The following is a 7150-nucleotide window of genomic DNA, read 5'->3' on the forward strand; positions in this document are numbered from 1 at the left end:
CGCCAATCACTTGTAGGCAGTGCTTGACTTGGGATGGAACAAGTGCAGGAGCTGTCTTTATCCAAGTCGGACCATTGGACCAGATGTTCCCAAACTTTTTCACTCGGGGCCCCCCTTCCAGCATTGCGGAACATCCCACGCCCCCCCTCCCCCCTGCATGTGCACCCATGTGCACCCATGTGCTATCTCTATTTCTATGGGCACAAGCACTGTTCATGACACAAACTGTTCACACCCCTCTTGTTGGTGGAGAGAATTTTGCACGTTTAAAGCTTATTTCCTGCAATTCTACACATTTTGTCATGGGGTGCAAAGAAAATGTTGCAGTTTTAAAGCTAATTTCCTCACAATTCAATATATTTTGCCATGTCTACTGTGTATTCATTTGATATTTGAGTGACAAAAAATTACAAAAATATCTATGGGCTAAAAAACCTAAATAAAAAAATGTTAGCTGACAAGGGCTAGTTGATCTGGACATTTCTGTTATAAATAGCTCTCTAAGGTATGCAATTACTAACATTACAAGAGGAACTGATGATGCACTACCCAATTTCGAAACGTTACCTTGTGCATTCTATTGGTTACAGGGCTCTGATTGACTGATGCATTTCCCACTATGTCACCTGCACCTGCACCAGATGAAAAAGAGCACTGAAATGAATCCACTCTGTTACTGCCAAAATCTAAGTTTTGTTCACTGAGCAGAGCCACCTGTCTGGTCGCATGAAAGATTGGAAGTTGGCCAGGCCATGCACATCATGTTTAACTGTTTAAAAAGCACCGATCCAGCTTATACTGAAAACCACTCAGGTACAGTGGACACTGAAACGGCCATAGCATGCACTGAAGATCACCCAGAGACAGCTGAACAGTGCTGTTCTAAAATCCAAACCGCTGAGCTTTTCTGATCCATTGCATAATGGCACCACCTGCAGGACAAATAGAGAACCTCTCTCAATATGTCCTTCAACTGACCCAATAATAATTTATTACATTTGTTAAGCGCTTTTCACTATACGGAATGATCTCAAAGTGTATAAAATAAAAAATGAAAACAAAATAGCAACAAAAAAATAGAACTAAGTTCACAACGTCTGTGCTCACACACACACCTTTTGCATCTTTAGAGAAAATAAAGACCTGCACATTGCTTACATTTACATTTTTTAAAAACATTTTCGTCATTTAGCAGACGCTCTTATCCAGAGTGACTTACAAATTGGTGCATTCACCTTATGATAGCCAGTGGACAACCACTTTCCAATATTATTATTATTATTTTTATTTTTATTTTTATTTGGGGTGGGGTAAAGGATTACTTTATCATATCCCAGGTATTCCTTAAAGAGGTGGGGTTTCAAGTGTCTCCGGAAGGTGGTGAGTGACTCCGCTGTCCTGGCGTCGTGAGGGAGCTTGTTCCACCATTGGGGTGCCAGAGCAGCGAACAGTTTTGACTGGGCTGAGCGGGAACTGTGCTTCCGCAGAGGTAGGGGGGCCAGCAGGCCAGAGGTGGATGAACACAATGCCCTCGTTTGGGTGTAGGGACTGATCAGAGCCTGAAGGTACGGAGGTGCCGTTCCCCTCACAGCTCCGTAGGCAAGCACCATGGTCTTGTAGCAGATGCAAGCTTCAACTGGAAGCCAGTGGAGTGTGCGGAGGAGCGGGGTGATGTGAGAGAACTTGGGAAGGTTGAACACCAGACGGGCTACGGCGTTCTGGATGAGTTGTAGGGGTTTAATGGCACAGGCAGGGAGCCCAGCCAACAGCGAGTTGCAGTAATCCAGACGGGAGATGACAAGTGCCTGGATTAGGACCTGTGCCGCTTCCTGTGTAAGGCAGGGTCGTACTCTGCGAATGTTGTAGAGCATGAACCTACAGGATCGGGTCACCGCCTTGATGTTAGCGGAGAACGACAGGGTGTTGTCCAGGGTCACGCCAAGGCTCTTTGCACTCTGGGAGGAGGACACAACAGAGTTGTCAACCGTGATGGCGAGATCATGGAATGGGCAGTCCTTCCCCGGGAGGAAGAGCAGCTCCGTCTTGCCGAGGTTCAGCTTGAGGTGGTGATCCGTCATCCACACTGATATGTCTGCCAGACATGCAGAGATGCGATTCGCCACCTGGTTATCAGAAGGGGGAAAGGAGAAGATTAATTGTGTGTCGTCTGCATAGCAATGATAGGAGAGGCCATGTGAGGATATGACAGAGCCAAGTGACTTGGTGTATAGCGAGAATAGGAGAGGGCCTAGAACTGAGCCCTGGGGGACACCAGTGGTGATAGCACGTGGTGCGGAGACAGATTCTCGCCACGCCACCTGGTAGGAGCGACCTGTCAGGTAGGACGCAATCCAAGAGTGAGCCGTGCCGGAGATGCCCAACTCGGAGAGGGTGGAGAGGAGGATCTGATGGTTCACAGTATCAAAGGCAGCAGATAGGTCTAGAAGGACGAGAGCAGAGGAGAGAGAGTTAGCTTTAGTAGTGCGGAGAGCCTCCGTGACACAGAGAAGAGCAGTCTCAGTTGAATGACCAGTCTTGAAACCTGACTGGTTTGGATCAAGAAGGTCATTCTGAGAGAGATAGCAAGAGAGTTGGCTAAAGACGGCACGCTCAAGAGTTTTGGAGAGAAAATAAAGAAGGGATACTGGTCTGTAGTTGTTGACATCGGAGGGATCGAGTGTAGGTTTTTTGAGAAGGGGTGCAACTCTCGCTCTCTTGACGCTTGGCATTGCGCATGGTGATCTTAGGCTTGTGTGCGTGCGGCTGCTCGGCCATGGAAGCCCATTTCATGAAGCTCCCGATGAACAGTTCTTGTGCTGAAGTTGCTTCCAGAGGCAGTTTGGAACTCGGTAGTGAGTGTTGCAACCGAGGACAGACGATTTTTATGCGCTATGTGCTTCAGCACTTGGAGGTCCCGTTTTGTGAGCTTGTGTGGCCTACCACTTCACGGCTGAGCCATTGTTGCTCCTAGATGTTTCCACTTCACAACAACAGCACTTACAGTTGACCGGGGCAGCTCTAGCAGGGCAGAAATTTGATGAACTGACTTGTTGGAAAGGTGGCATCCTATGACGGTGCCACGTTGAAAGTCACTGAGCTCTTCAGTAAGGCCATTCTACTCCCAATGTTTGTCTATGGAGATTGCATGGCTGTGTGCTCGATTTTATACACCTGTCAGCAACGGATATGGCTGAAATAGCCGAATTCACTAATTTGAAGGGGTGTCCACATACTTTTGTATATATAGTGTTGGTAACAGAATGATCAAAACATTTGTAACAGAATGACTGCAACTAAATTGGCTACAACAATTTATGAGAAATATCACTGTGAGGAAAATTCCAGATTGTATGCATAATCAAATAACATTCAGCTCAGACACCCATACATACCCCACAAAACATGCCACCAGGGGTCTCTTCACAGACCCAAAGTCCAAAATGAATTCACGGCAACGCACAGTATTATACATAACCATGATCGCATGCAACTCCAATTACTCAAGCAAACAGCAAAATGACCTTTAAGACATTTATTAAACAACATCTCATGGAACGACTGGGACTGTGAGGGGACACACACTAACACACATTCTTTTTTGGTTGTATTGTTTGTGTATCGTTGTATTTAAAATGTGTGTCACTGTCCTTGTCTATCAGTGTACCAGTGTTTTGTTACTTGTCATGTTTTGTGGTTTTTTGTGGACCCCAGGAAGAGTAGCTGATGCTTCTGCAAAAGCTAATTGTGAACCAAATAAACAAATGGGCACCGACCGACACCGGATGTCCATGGACATTGAAAAGTAGTTTTTGGTCAGTCCAAATCTGAACCAATCTTGTTTGAACCTCCTGAGTGGCGCAGTGGTCTAAGGCACTGCATCGCAGTGCTAACTGTGCCACTAGAGATCCTGGTTCGAATCCAGGTTCTGTCGCAGCCGGCTGCGACCGGGAGACTCATGGGCGGTGCACAATTGGCCCAGCGTCGTCCAGGGTAGGGGAGGGAATGGCCGGCAGGGATGTAGCTCAGTTGATAGAGCATGGCGTTTGCAACGCCAGGGTTGTGGGTTCGTTTCCCACGGGGGGCCAGTATAAAAAATATATATATAAAAAAAATATGTATTCACTAACTGTAAGTCGCTCTGGATAAGAGTGTCTGCTAAATGACGTAAATGTAAAAATGTTTGGACAGCAAACTGGAGAGTACAGTAAATAACAGTAGAGTAGAATATAGGTCAGTACAATACAGTACAGTAAAGTACAGTACAGTAGAGCACACGAGTAGAGTGCAGTTTAATTTACTGTACTGTGCTTAGCTGTGCAGTGCTGTACTGTGATGTCCAAACTTGTGAAACATAGATGTCTAAGATTCTTACAGATTTGGTCCGGTCCTAGTAAATTTTGTCTTGTTTGTGGGCAGATCTCATTAGAAAACATGCAAATAAGGATATTACATTTTTCTACCTTTGTGTACATATTCAGGATACATCACCATGAAGAGAATGACAATGATTCATTTCTGTATAGTACAGATGAAGGACCCATGAAGTAATTCTGTTACCATCATTCTGTTACCGGGTGTTAATCTACTTTACTGTAGTTCAATAACCAAAATAGATTTTTTCAAACTTATGGTGTCATATCATAGCTGACACCCACCCCATTCTTTCCGTAGACATCTTTGAATCTTAATTCGGAATAGAGTCTTTGGAAAAACATAAAAAACTGAGGGATATTTTACCATCATTCTGATACCAAATTTGAGATCTGCACTGTTCTTTGAGTAAATACGTTTTTGTAAAATGTTCTGTGCAAATTTTTTAAAGTACTCATTGTGTATAGAGTTGTATGGTTTGTTTAACTTTACAATCAATGGTTCTTGTTTGGCATACTTTTAAAGTGAACAATCTGAGTCTCAGTGTCATTCTGTTAGCATTGAAATGACCAATTAGAACAGATGGTCACCTCTCTTTCACAAATAAGCCTTATCATGGAAATATGTCCATGTGGGAATCATGTTGTGGGTGTGTGGTAATTTTACCTTTTGTTTTATGAAAATTATTTCTCGATTACATGTAAGTAAAGTTCCAAAGGTTTTCAAAAACCATATTATTAACGTGTAGACGAGCGTCAGGATGGTTGTACACATACCTGTGCTGTCATCAATACTTCAACTGAAACCAAAGAGGGCGCTAACCTCTGCCATAGAGTAGTCCTACCCTGATGTAATGATGGTAGCCACCAGAAGATGGTGGCAGAGGCTTATAAATGCAGTGAAGGATGTATCCAACTACAATGCTGCTTATTGTCTTCTACAGCAGGGTTTCCCAAACTCGGTCCTGGTGCCCCCCCTGGGTGCACGTTTTGGTTTTTACCCTAGCACTACACAGCTAACTCAAATAACCAACTCATTAACAAGCTATGATTACCGAGTATGGGAAACCATGTTCTACATTAGGTTCTGTTTTCCAGGTCCAAATTGGTTCCTGACTATAATGTTATGAATGAAGACATATACAGTACCGTGTGATTCTGATAGAACATATTCTTTGACAAAAATTATATGTATTCTCAGAACTGAAAAAAACATCTGGCCTAGAGGGGTTCTGACTAGGTGGAATACATCTATGACCTTTTTGTAGCAGGTTAGGATAACTTCCGCAGCAGGTTAGGATAATTAACGTGGCAGTTTAGGATAATTAGGTTAAGGTTAGGAAATGGGGTTAGGGTTAGTTAAAATACTCTCCTAACCTGCTATGAAAAGTCACTTCCGGTCGTAGCTGTACTACATCTAGTCAAAACCGCCTAGATGGGCACATGTATTCTGGCATTTAAGCAATGCTACCGTACCTGTAGACTTCTAGTCATTGTGCTAATGCTAGTTAGCATTGTCTTGCGAAACTACCGCTAACTTCCTTCATACTGCACGCAGAGACATAAAAATGGTATCCACGTGTTCATCTGACTCTGTAAATTCCAGAATGTCACAGTATCCCTTTAACTTCTACCTGGTACAGCCAGGCGACTATAGGCCTCCCCTCTGAGTCTAGTTCCTCTCAAGGTTTTTTCTTTCTTGAGAGTTTTCCTTTACCATTGTGTGACATCTGATGATGTAAAAGGGCTTTATGATTAAACGTTGATTGATTGAGTGATTCACAATTATACAGTTGAAGTCGGAAGTTTACATACACTTAGGTTGGAGTCATTAAAACTCGTTTTTCAACCACTCCACACATTTCTTGTTAACAAACTATAGTTTTGGCAAGTCGGTTAGGACATCTACTTTGTGCATGACACAAGTAATTTTTCCAACAATTGTTTACAGACAGATTATTTCACTTATAATTCACTGTATCACAATTCCAGTGGGTCAGAAGTTTACATACACTAAGTTGACTGTGCCTTTAAACAGCTTGGAAAAATCCAGAAAATGATTTCATGGCTTTAGAAGCTTCTGATAGGCTAATTTACATCATTTGAGTCAATTGGAGGTGTACCTGTGGATGTATTTCAAGGCCTACCTTCAAACTCAGTGCCTCTTTGCTTGACATCATGGGAAAATCCAAAGAAATCAGTCAAGACCTCAGAAAAAATATTGTAGACCTCCACAAGTCTGGTTCATCCTTGGGAGCAATTTCCAAACGCCTGAAGGTAACACGTTCATCTGTACAAACAATAGTACGCAAGTATAAACACCATGGGACCACGCAGCCGTCATACCGCTCAGGAAGGAGACGCGTTCTGTCTGCTAGAGATGAATGTACTTTGGTGCGAAAAGTGCAAATCAATCCCAGAACAACAGCAAAGGACCTTGTGAAGATGCTGGAGGAAACAGGTACAAAAGTATCTATATCCACAGTAAAACAAGTCCTATATCGACATAACCTGAAAGGCCGCTCAGCAAGGAAGAAGCCACTGCTCCAAAACCGCCATAAAAAAGCAAGACTACGGTTTGCAACTGCACATGGGGACAAAGATTTTACTTTTTTGAGAAATGTCCTCTGGTCTGATGAAACAAAAATAGAACTGTTTGGCCATAATGACCATCGTTATGTTTGGAGGAAAAAGGGGGCCGCTTGCAAGCCGAAGAACACCATCCCAACTGTGAAGCACAGGGTTGGCAGCATCATGCTGTGGGGGTGCTTTGCTGCAGG

This window comes from Coregonus clupeaformis, unplaced genomic scaffold, assembly GCF_020615455.1.
Source record: "Coregonus clupeaformis isolate EN_2021a unplaced genomic scaffold, ASM2061545v1 scaf1869, whole genome shotgun sequence".
NCBI classification, from domain to species: Eukaryota; Metazoa; Chordata; class Actinopteri; order Salmoniformes; family Salmonidae; genus Coregonus; species Coregonus clupeaformis.